Raw genomic sequence first — 12,623 nt, 5'->3', positions numbered from 1 at the left:
AAGAAAAAAGAAAAAAAAAGAATGTTAAAAATAAATAACAATTTTAAATTGTTTTTTCCATAAAGGATGTTTTTAAGATTTTATCAATCGATGTTATATCTGGATGATTATGGGCAACAGTTAGACCTGTGATAATGATCTGTTCTGTTCCCATACAATTTATTGGTTGAATTCTCCGGGGTATTTTGAGTCAAGAAGAGCTGTGTAGCCCCTCCCCCAATGAACTTTAGTGGCTCCCTATTATCTCTAGGACCAAATACATAAATCTCTTCACAACCTGACCCCTTCTTGCATTTCCGGTCTTCTTACACATTGCCATTTTCCTTGCACCATGTGATTCAAACACATTTGCCTACTTGTTTTTTACACACTGTGTTGTACATCACATTTCCATGCCAGGGCACCAGCTGAACCCTGTGCCTCGAATAGACACCCTCATCACCTCCGCCTCTCTGAATCTCTAGTTTCCTTTAAGACTCAAGGAACACCTTCTCCATGAAGTCTTTCCTCACCCACTCACCCTCCTCTTCAGCTGCTAGTACTCTCCCAAAACAAATTTATATTCACTTTTTTATATATTCTATATGTACTAAGGTATCCCCTAAGCCTTATTATTAATACCTTAAACCTTCCCTGAGATTTTTGGAATATCCCATATATATGCATGTTTTCTCCCCATTAGAATGTAAACTCTTTGAGGACAGGAACGGCTTCACTTTCATCTTTATACCTTTAGTACTTCCACATAGCACCTGTCACATGGTAGGTACTCAATAAATGTTGATTGGTTGATTGAGTGAGTGAAAGGAAGTTTCCCCTGTATCCCCAAAGTCCACCTAAAATTGTAAAACTGTAAAATTAAGGAAGGGCTCAGAAAACAGAGAGACAAGCATATATTCTGTTACCTCTCAGTAGGGGAGAAGGGGGAAACCCTAGGGCAGATTACTACATACCTTGTCAGGTGCAATTACTATCGCAATCGCTGATGTAATTTCTTTGATGAATATTCTTACTTATTTGTTTTTCTTTATACCAAGGGAAGATTCTATCTGAAAGGAAAAGTGATTGAAATGATTAATATAAAGACAAATTAAGTCAACAAAACCTAGTAAAAACAAAACAAAAACATAACATTTGGGTTGGTAAGATGGGATTTGTTCACAAAGGCTAACTTCAGGTATAAAAAGTTCCTGGACACAAAGGTGTTTGCAACTCAATTATTCAGTGGGCAAGTTATGCTGGGTACTAAACCATGTTTAAACCTTCTGGGTTTGTGCTTTAAAATTGTTTTTCTCTAACTACTGACCTTTTCACCATGACCAGTTCTTAACATTTCCTAGTGTCAAGAATTTCCATAAGACCCCTATGTTTTTCTGCTTAAAAAAACCAAAATAATATTATGTCTATTGGGTACTGTCAAGCATACAAATGATTCAAACATAAGCAGTCACCCTGAAATGGGGTTAAAGTTTAAAGGGAATGTTTTGTAAAGTTAGTTATCAATGAAACATCACTGCCAGTTTCATAAATGAGTAACTGTCTCTCCATTACAGGTATTTTAAACAAATAATGATATTTAAATGAGTGGCCCAGACTAAGTCACTTATCCTTTCTCAGCTTTTGTTTCCTCAGATGGAAAATTAGGGTAATAATAACATCTAGTTTCCAAGGTTTAATGTGAGGATAAGATGAGATCATAAATTTTAAGTCAAGTGAACAAGCACTTATTAAGCACCTACTATGTGCCAGGCACTGTGCTAAGTACTGGGGATACAAAAAAAAAGCAAAATAAATGAATGAATAGATAAATAGATAAATGAATGAATGAATAAACAAACAAACAAATAAATAAATAACTGTCCCTACTCTCAAGAAGCTCACAGTCTAATGGGGGAGAAAGCATGCAAACAACTGGGTACAAAAAAGATCTATACAAGATAAAGTTGAGATAATGTCAGAGGAAAGGCACTAATATTAAAAAGGAAACAAAAGATTTTTTGGAGAAAGTAGGATTTTAACTGGGACTTGAAGGAAGCTGGAGGAAGGGGAAGAGGTGAAGAAGGAAAGCATTCCAGACGTGGGGGACAGCCACTGAAAATACCTAGAGTTAGGAAATGGAGTGCCTCCTAATGGGAACTGCAAGGAAGCCAATGCCAGTGCATCAAAGAGCATGTTGTAGGGGGAGGGGGGGTCATAGGGAAAAATCATGTAAGCCTTTTGTAAACCCCAAAGCAAGCATTATATAAATGGTGTCTGTTACTATCATGATTCAATGAGAACATTTTGTTTCAGCATAGGAATAGGACCAACATGCATATCAGAAAAATAAGACAGTATATTTAACAGGATAAAAGACCTTAGAAAAAGTGGCTAATGTCATGATTCTATAGTTCTGAAACTGTTTTAATTGGTTGAGGTTAAAATTATCTTATTGAAGAAGTCCAAGAATATTTCATAGCAATAATTATCACCAATGATGGTAGACAATATTCTAAGATCTAAGTAATCTTCCAGTGTCAACTATATTTTCTTTATCTGTAGTAAACCCAGGAAAATGGAAGATTTACATTGACTTTTAGCCATTCCTAAGACATTTTAAGGCAGGTGTAGGAAACATGGGCTGTCATCTACATAATTAGTTAAAGAAAACAAGAGCGACCAGCACTGGTGATGGTGAAACCAACAAAATCATTCCAGTGTTGTTTAGGGATGATACTTAAAACCAGATATGCTATAGAGCTTTTGCAGCCTCATTTAACATTTTGGGTGAGTTATTCCATTCATGCTCTTGGTCCAAGGAATTGAAGTAAAAAAGATTGAGGAGCAGCTAGGTGGCACAGTGGATATAGCACCAGCCCTGGAATCAGGAGGACCTGAGTTCAAATCCAGCCTCAGACACTTGATACTTACTAGCTGTGTGACCCTGGGCAAGTCACTTAACCCCAATTGCCTCACAAAAAAAAAAAAAGATTGAGTTCCTTCTTTGTGTGTTCTGGAAATCTTGTCTGTTGGTTAAAGGAGATTGGGGGATAGTGAAAAAACTGATTCTTGAAAGAGAACTTCTCTCTTAGAAGTCAACAATGACATCTTTTTTCTTAGACCCCCATTTGATCTCTCCAGCTCTCATCTAGTCTCACCCATCACCTGGCTTCAGAAAGGATACTTTCTTGGCTCTCCTTCTACCTCTCCAACTTTTCCTTCTCTGTATATTGTGGAGAGTGTGACTATATTCCCTTTAAAATATAATCTTAAATTTATCATTTCTTTTTTAATGTTAAAACATTCTTTTTCTAAAAAATTTAAGTTCAAAATTCTACCTTCTCTAATGCCCTCTTTCACCCACTGAGGCAAGCAATATATCAATTATACATGTGAAATCATGTAAAAATATTTCCATATTAGCCATATCACAAAAAAGCAAAAAAAAAAAGTGAGAAATTATACTTCAATTTGCACTGAGAGTTCATCAGTTCTCTATGTGGAGATGGATATCATTTTTTCATCATGGGTGCTTTTGAAGTATCTTGGATAATTGTGTTGATCAGAACGACTAAGTCTTTCACAGTTGATCTTCATTACATTATTGCTGTTACTGTATACAATGATCTCCTGGTTCTTCTAGCTTTCTTTTGCAATGATTTATATAGATAGATCTTCCCATTTAAAAAAAAATCATCCCACTCATAATTTCTTCTTGCACAATAGTACTCCACAACAATCATACGCCACAAATTGTTTAGTCATTTCCCACTTGATGAGCATTCCTTTTATTTCCAATTCTTTGCCCCCACAAAAAGAGTTGCTATAAATATTTTTGTACATGTAGGTCCTTTTCCTTGTTTTTTTTATCTCTTTGCAGATCTAGTGGTGGCATTTGACACACTATGGAGTAGTGGGTCAAAGGGTATGCAGTTTTGCAGCCCTTTGGGCATAGATCCAAATTGTTCTGCTGCATGGTTGGACTATTTCAACACTCCACCAACAGTTCATCAGTGTACTTATTTTCCTTCATCCCTTACAGCATTTGTCATTTCTGATAGATGTGAGGTAGTAACAGAAAACTGCCTGTTAATATCCTTTGACCACATCAATTGCAGAATATCTCTTGTTTTTTATTAATTTGTCCCAGTCCCTACAAATTTGAGAAATGAGGCTTTTATCAGATAAACTTGGTATAAAAATGTTACTTAATTGTCTTAGACACCTTTTAGCAAAATGTAGTTTCTGATTATCTCTATATTATTAGATTTATTTTTGCTTTTGTTTTGCCTGAGATTATAATTGTTATCCCTGCTTCCTTTTTTTTTTTTTACCTCAGCTGAATCATAAAAGATTCTGCTCCAGCCCTTTATTTTAACTCTCTGGGTGTCTTTCTGTTTCAAGTGTGTCTCTTGTAAGCAACATGTTGTTTGATTCTGATTTCTAATTCATTCTACTATCCACTTTCATTTTATGGGTGAGCTCATCCTAATCACATTCACAGTTATGATTACTAATTGTGTTTCCCTCCACCCCGTTTTCTTCTCTTTATTCTTCTCTCTCTCTCTTTATCCTGTCCCTCCTCAGAAATCTGTTTTTCATCTGACTCTTGCCTCCCATTCTTTTTATCCTCCCCACCCCGCAACCACCTTTTTTCTTATACTCTCTCCATTCTATTTTCCCCTCTAAGGTAAGTTACATTTCTATATACAACTGAGTGTGTACATATATTCTTCCCCTTTTCAACTAATTCAGATGAGAGTGAGGTTTGAATACTGCCCACTACCCCAAGCTTCATTTTCCCTTCCACCATAAAAGCGCTCCTTATATACCTCTTTTTTGGGGGGTGGGGCAGGGCAATGAGGGTTAAGTGACTTGCCCAGGGTCACACAGCTAGTAAGTGTCAAGTGTCTGAGGCCAGATTTGAACTAAGGTACTCCTGAATCTAGGGCCAGTGCTTTATCCACTACACCACCTAGCTGCTCTATATACTTCTTTTATATAAGATAATGTTTTCCATTTTACTTCTTCTTTCCCTTTCTCCCTGCATCCCTATTTCTCACCTCTTCATTTTTTAAAATAATCCCAACATAATCAACGTACATACATTCCCTCCATTTCTGGCAATTTCCTTTAACTGCCCTAATAATGGTAAGGTTCTTAGGAATTACATGTATCATCTTCCCATATAGAAATGTAAATAGTTTAACTTTATCGAGTCTCTTATGATTTCTCTTTCATGTATATCTTTTTATGCTTCTCTTGAGTGTTACATTTAAAGGTCAAATGTTCAATTCTGCTCTGGTCTTTTCATCAAGGATGCTTAAAAGTCCTCTATTTCATTGAATATCAATTCTTCCTCTGGAGGATTACACTTCATTTTGCTGAGTAGATTATTCTTGGTTGTAAAGGGAGGAAAGGATGTATATGCTCATCAGTTGGGGAATAGACAAACAAATTGTGATTTATGATTATGAGTCAGTATTGTTGTGCTGTGGGGATAGTTTCAGAAAAATGTGGCAAGAACTATATGAATTGATGCAAAGTAAAGTGGGAAGAGCCAGGTGGTCATTGTGCACAGTAACAGCAGTATTATAATGATAATCAATGGTGAAAGACTTGGCTACTCTTACCAATACAAAGATCTAAAATAATTTAAAAGGACTCATGATGAAAAAAATGCTATCCACCAGAGAGAGAACTGATGAGCTCTGAGTGCAAATAGAAGTGCGATTTTCTAAATTTCTTAATTTTTCTTGCTTTTTTGGAATATGGCTGATATGATTTCATATGTATAATTGATATCATATTGCTTGCCTTCTCAGTGGTTGGAGGAGACTGTGGGAAGGATGGATAGAATTTGGAACTCAAAATTTAAAAAGAAAAAATGTTAAAAAATTTTTAAATAAAATAAAGCAAAAGGGGGCTGAATTTGAAAAAGAAAAAGAAAATTGTTCGCATACAGGCAGAAATTAAATCCATGGAAACTGATGAGATCACCAAATGAAGTAGTTTTGGACATGAGGAGTTTAAGGCATCTATGTGACACCCTGTTGAAGAGGTCCAATAGGCAGTTGGAGATGCAAGACTGGAGTTCAGAAGAGAAGTTGGGGCTGGATACATATATCTGAGAATCATCTGCATAGAGATGATAACTGAATCCACCAGAATGGACAAGATCCCCCAATTACACATTACAGAGGAAGAAGAGAAGAGGGTTCAGGTCAGAGTCTTGGGGCACCCCCCCTAGTTTAACTGCTATGACATGGGGGAAGATCTAGCAAAGGAAACTGAGAAGAACCAGGAGAGAATAGTGTTCCAAAAAGCTACACAAAAGAGAGCATCAAGGAGGAGAGTGACCAAGAGGATCAAAGTTAGGAGAAAGGTAAAGGAGAAATAGGATTGAGAAAAGTCCACTGGGCTTGGCCACTTTGGAGAGAGCAGTTCCAATGGAGTGATGAGGAAGGAAGATGTAGCTTGTGTATATATTTTATATAAACTATCAAGTGACCTTGGTATTTTATTTTATTTTATTTTATTTTACTTTATTTTTGGTGAGGCAATTGTGGTTAAGTGACTTGCCCAGGGTCACACAGCCTGTAAGTGTTAAGTGTCTGAAGCCGGATTTGAACTCAAGTCCTCCTGACTCCAGGGTCAGTGCTCTATCCACTGCACCATCTAGTTGCCCCAGGTATTTTATTTTTGATATAAAGGAAAAAACAAGGGGCAGCTAGGTGGTGTGACCCTGGGCAAGTCACTTAACCCCAATTGCCTCACTAAAAAAAAAAAACAAAAAACAAAAAACAGTGGTTCAAGGGTGGCAAAAGTTTTGGATCACTGTGGAGAATGTGATAGTCAAGAAAAGGTTAATTAAATAATTCCTATGATGAGAACCTAATTAAAATTAGAAAACAGAATCTGAACTAAAAATACAGCAATTTAACTAAGCTAACAAAACTGAGTAGAGGTTCTTGGGGCTTGCTCTAACGAACAGTAAGGATTAGAAATTTGCATACAAATTATTTGTAATAATTTGTAATTAGCACATTGACTAATTATTATATTAATTAACCATGCTTCTAAATTGCTTAGAATTTTTTTTCTCTGAAGCGGAGTAGTTTTAGTATGTTCCTACCCTTCTCACTTCGTTTTTGCTTGGGCCTCTGACTTCATTGACACAATGTATTTCCAGTGTGGAAACTCCTTGCAACTTCCTTGTCCTTATGGTTTTAAGAAATTTACCTAGAACAGTGAGAAATCAAGTGACTTGCCCAAGGTCACACAACCAGTATGTCTCTGAGGCAGGGTTTGATATTCCTGACCCCGGTATGATCTTCCTATCCATTATACCGCACTCTCTCCTACATGTAGCACAAGACTAAATTTCCATCCAAATTATTAGATTCTTAAATCAGGGAGACTGAATTATTAAGGGTTTTTTTTTCCTCTGTTCCAAAAGCTGTTCTGTGGCCATTCCAAGGTGCATAGCAGGTGGTCCATGATACCAGCAGAGGAACATATTGCACCGTGAATATATCATTGGTTCAAAGGTGTTGGTGTCTAGACAAAGCTCTCATAAAACTTTAGTAATGATTAAAAACCTTTCAGAGGAAAGCAGCAGTGTCTACAGGAGGGGAAAGTGATCAAGAATAGAATTTAAAATTGAAAAGAGTTGCTATGTGTGGCAAACTGAAATCTTTATTCGTTAACTTTGTCAGCTAAAGAGAAAGTTGTTTTCAAACAGTCACTAGCAAAAGACCAAAGGCAAATCCAGGATGGGGATCATAGATCTAGAATCAGAAGGGAATTTAAAGGCCATCTAATTCAACCTCCTCCTTTTACAGATGAGAAAACTGAGACCCCTCTAAGAACACCATAATATCATAGAGAGTTGGAAGACACCTTAGAAGTACTTTAATACCACCTCCCCATGAAGAAACTGAGGCACACAGAAGTTAAGTGACTTGCCCAGAGTTACTCAGATAGTGAATAGCAGATTGAGGATTCAATCTGAGGTCATCAGACTCCAAACTCATCATTCTTCCCACTTCACCGTGGATTCCAACAGGGTATCACAAGGCCCTTTTTTGGTTTTTATTTTTTTAATTCTATGCAAGTCTGGTCAAAAATGTATGTTATACCTTTCTGTTTTCTGTCTTTGGAGATGGGACAAGGAGGTGGAGGAGGATTGAGATGTAGTAGAAAGAACATGGAATCATGACTTAGACGGCCTGGATTTGAGTCCTAGCTCTGATATCATTTGTTATATGGCTCCAGACAGTTCTCTTCCCATCTCTGGGCCCTGGCTTTCTCATCTGTAAAATATAGAGATGAGGTAAAATCTCTAAGATTGATTTTGCAATCTCCAATAAAACAGATGTGACATTCAATTAAGAAAGCTTTTCCAGCACATGCAAGAATCTCACTCAACATTTCTGATGAGTCTTTTTTTTTTTTTTTGCAGGGCAATAAGGGTTAAGTGACTTGCCCAGGGTCACAGAGCTGGTAAGTGTCAAGTGTCTGAGATCGGATTTGAATTCAGATCCTCCTGACTCTAGGGCCGGTGCTTTATCCACTGTGCCACCTAGCTGCCTCAAAACTTTTTTTCCCCTTTTTGTTTTCAGGGCAATGAGGGTTAAGTGACTTGCCCAGGGTCATACAGCTAATAAGTGTCAAATGTCTGAGGTCAGATTTGAACTCAGGTCCTCCTGAATCCAAGGCTGGTGCTTTATCCACTACGCCACCTAGCTTCCCCCTTCTGATGAGTCTTAATGCATATGCTCAGTCATGTCACTTCCATATTCAAGAAATACATCATTAAGATAAAAATCTTTTGTCTGGCATTCAAGGCCAACTCCTTGGTGCTGGTTAAACCTTTTTCAACCATATCACCTATAAGTCCCCTACATACTCGTTTTTTTGTTGTTTGCTTTGTTTTGTGGGGCAACGAGGGTTAAGTGACTTGCCCATGGTCACACAGTTAGTAAGTGTCAAGTGTCTGAGGTCGATTTGAACTCAGGTCCTCCTGAATCTAGGGCCAGTGCTTTATCCACTGTGCCACCTAGCTGCCCCCTGCAAATAACTTTGAAAAACTGTCCTCTCATCTGTGCTTCCTCCTGTACATGCTTAACATGGTTTTGATGATCCTCTTTTGAGGGCATCACTGTAGCTAGTCCATTTTTCATCTTCCACCTTTTTTTCTCAACTAAAAAATAGAGAGAGAAATAAAAAATTCTTGCAACAAATAAGCATAGTCAGGCAAAATGAAACGATACAGGGGCAGCTAGATGGCACAGTGGTTAAAGCACTGGCCCTGGATTCAGGAGTACCTGAGTTCAAATCTGGCCTCAGACACTTGACACTTACTAGCCGTGTGACCCTGGGCAAGTCACTTAACCCCCGTTGCCTGTAAAAAAAAAAAAAATGAAACCATACATTATCAATGTCCAAAACTATGTCTCCTTCCATGACTTGGGTTCATCATTTCTCAGTCCATAAGTGTGTAGCAGGCTTTATCATCAATCTTTTTGGATGGTCATTGCATTGCTCAGAGTTCTTAGGTTTTCAGAGTTGTTTTTCTTGACAATGTATACATTATTCTCTTGGGTCTGCTCTCTTCACTCTGTATTAGTTCATGCTACCGAGGATTCTTTGGAATTGGCTCTCGTCACTTCCTACAGTTCAATAAAATTTCATTACATTCATATACCATGTTTGTTCATCAGTTTCCAAAATGTAGAAGAGTTTAAAATACTACCTTAGATTCTAGATTTTTTCTTCTATTTCCTTTTAATCCAGTGACCCCTTACCTGCCAAATCTAATGGCCTTTTCTCAATCCTCATCAGTCTTGAAATCTCTGCAGCTTTTTTCTTTTTCTTTTTCTTTTTTAGGGCAATGGGGGTTAAATGACTTGCCCAGGGTTACACAGCTAGTAAGTGTCAAGTGTCTGAGGCCGGATTTGAACTCAGGTACTCCTGAATCCAGGGCCAGTGCTTTATCCACTGCGCCACCTAGCGGCCCCTGTCTGCAGCTTTTGACACTGCTAATCATGTCCTCCTGGATACTCTTTCTTCTCTAGGTTTTCATGACACTGGTCTCCTCTGGTTCTTCTCCTATCTGTCTGATTGCCCCTTCTCAATCTCCTTTGCTAAATCTTTATCCATGTCACACACACTAACTATACATATCCCTCAAGATTCTGTCCTAGAACCTCTTCTTTTCTCCCAGCACACTGTCTCGTGTAATAAACTAATCAGCTTCCATGGGTTCAGTTGTCATCTCTATGTACCTGATTCTCAGATCTGTATCCAGCCCACAACTCTCTCCTGAACTCTAGTTCTGCATCATCAACACTCTTTTGGACATCCCACAATGGATTTCCTATAGGCATCTCAAACTCAGCATGCCCCAGAAGAACTCATTATCTTTCCTCCTGAACCCTCCGATCTTTTTAACTTTTCTGTTACTGCTCAGAGGACCACCATTCTCCCAGTCACCTAGTCTCACAACCTCAAGATCACCTTTGACTCCTAATTCATCCCTCATGTCAAATCTTCTTGTTGCTACCTTCACAGTATCTCCCCTCTATATCCTCTTCTTTCCACTCACATAGTTCAGGTCTCCAAACCCTCTAACCTGGACTACTAAAAAAGCCCTCTATTTGGTCTCCCTGCCTCCATTCTCTCTCCATTCCAATCAGTCCTCTACTCAGGAGCCAAAGATTTCCTAAAACATTGGTCTTCTTATGTCACCCTTCTACTTAATAAATTCTGGTATATCCCCATTACCTCTAGGAGCAATAAAGCTCTTTGTTTGGTTTTAAAGCTTTTACAGCCCTTTCTCACCTTTCCAATCTCCTTATACTTGACTCCTCTCCACATATCAATGATTCAGCCAAACACTGGCTTTCTTGCTGTTCCTCATACAGGACGCTCATCTCCATCCCCTTCTACTGGCAATCCCCCATGTGTGGAATGAGCTCCTTCTTACGCCTTACTCCCCCTCACATATTCTTCCACCCAGTGATGCTGCCTTGCTTTCTGTTCCATGAACAAGCCTCTCCATCTCAGCTCCAGACATTTTTTCTGCCTGTTCCTCATGCCTGGAATGTTTTTCCTCCTCTTCCCTGGCTTCTTTCAAGTACCATTTAAAGTCTTTTTTTCTACAGGAAGTCTTTCCCAACTCCTCTTAATTCTAGTGCCTTCCTTCTTTTAATTATTTCCTATTTGTCTTGTAAATAGCATGGTTGTGCAGATTTTTTTTGCTTGTTATCTCCTTATTAAATTGAGGGCACAGATTTTTTTTTTGCCTCTTTTTTTATATCCAGCACTTAGCAAAGTTCCTGGTACATAATAGGCATTTAATAAATGTTTATTGACTGACTGACTGACTGACTTTTGGTCTCTATTTCTTGGCATATCAGACACTTCCAAGTCAATAATAAGAGTTAAATAAATATTTGATGACAGGGGAAGAGTTCATGACCAAACAAGAGATAGAAAAGGTCACATCCAATTAGTCTTTTCTCACATCTCTCCCTACAGTGTTGAATACATAAAATTTCAAAGGTTTTGTACAAATAAACCCAATGTAGCTAAGATAAAAATGGAAACAATTAACTGGAGAAAAAGTCTTTGTAGCAAGTCTTTCTGATGAAGGTCTCATTTCTAAGATATATGAAGAACTGATTCAAATTTATAAGAATAAGAGCCATTACCCAGTTGATAAATGATCAAAGGATATGAATAGGCAGTTTTTCAAGGAAGAAATCTAAACTATCAATAGCTATATAAAAATGCTCCGAGTCATTAAACATTATATAAATGCAAACTAAAACAATACTGAGGTTCAACCTCACACCCATCAGATCAACAAAGTTGATGTTTTTAAAAAAGGAAAATGGGGGCAGCTAGGTGGCACAGTGGATGGAGGACTGGCCCTGGATTCAGGAGGACCTGAATTCAAATCCGGCCTCATACACTTAACCCTTACTAGCTGTGTGACCCTGGGCAAGTCACTTAACCCCAATTGTCCTGCAAAAAAAAAATTACAAATGTTGGAGAAATTGCAGGAAATCAGGTACACTCATGTGTGTACTACTGTGAATTGGTCAAGAAAATTGGGAAAGCAATTTGAAATTATACAAAGTCACTAAACTACGCATATACTTACTACAGTGATATCATTATTTAGCCTATACCCCAAAGAGATCAGAGAAAAAGTACTTATTTTTTAAAAATATTTTATTCCCCCCAGTAATATGTAAAGACAATTTTAACATTAATTTTTAAAAATTCTGAGTTTTAAATTTTCTTCTTCACTGCCTCACTTCCTCCCTCCCTGAGACATTAAGCAATTTGATATACGTTGCACATGTGCAATCATGCGAAACGTATTTCCATATTAGTCATGTTGTGAAAGAAGACCCAACAGGGGAAAAACACACACAAAAAAGTGAAAATAATATATTTTGGTCTGCATTCAGACTGTATCAGTTCTTTCTCTGGAGATGGATAGCATTTTTCAGACTTAAAAGTTTAAAAAGATATTTATAGCAGTTAATTTTGTGTTGACAAAGAACTGGATACGAAAGGAAGGATATTCACTTATTGGGAAATGACTAAGCAAATTAGGAATATTATTA

The sequence above is a fragment of the Dromiciops gliroides genome, chromosome 5 (assembly GCF_019393635.1).
Source record: "Dromiciops gliroides isolate mDroGli1 chromosome 5, mDroGli1.pri, whole genome shotgun sequence".
Taxonomy (NCBI): Eukaryota; Metazoa; Chordata; class Mammalia; order Microbiotheria; family Microbiotheriidae; genus Dromiciops; species Dromiciops gliroides.
The sequence above is the reverse complement of the archived record's forward strand: the minus strand, read 5'-3'. Positions refer to the sequence as shown.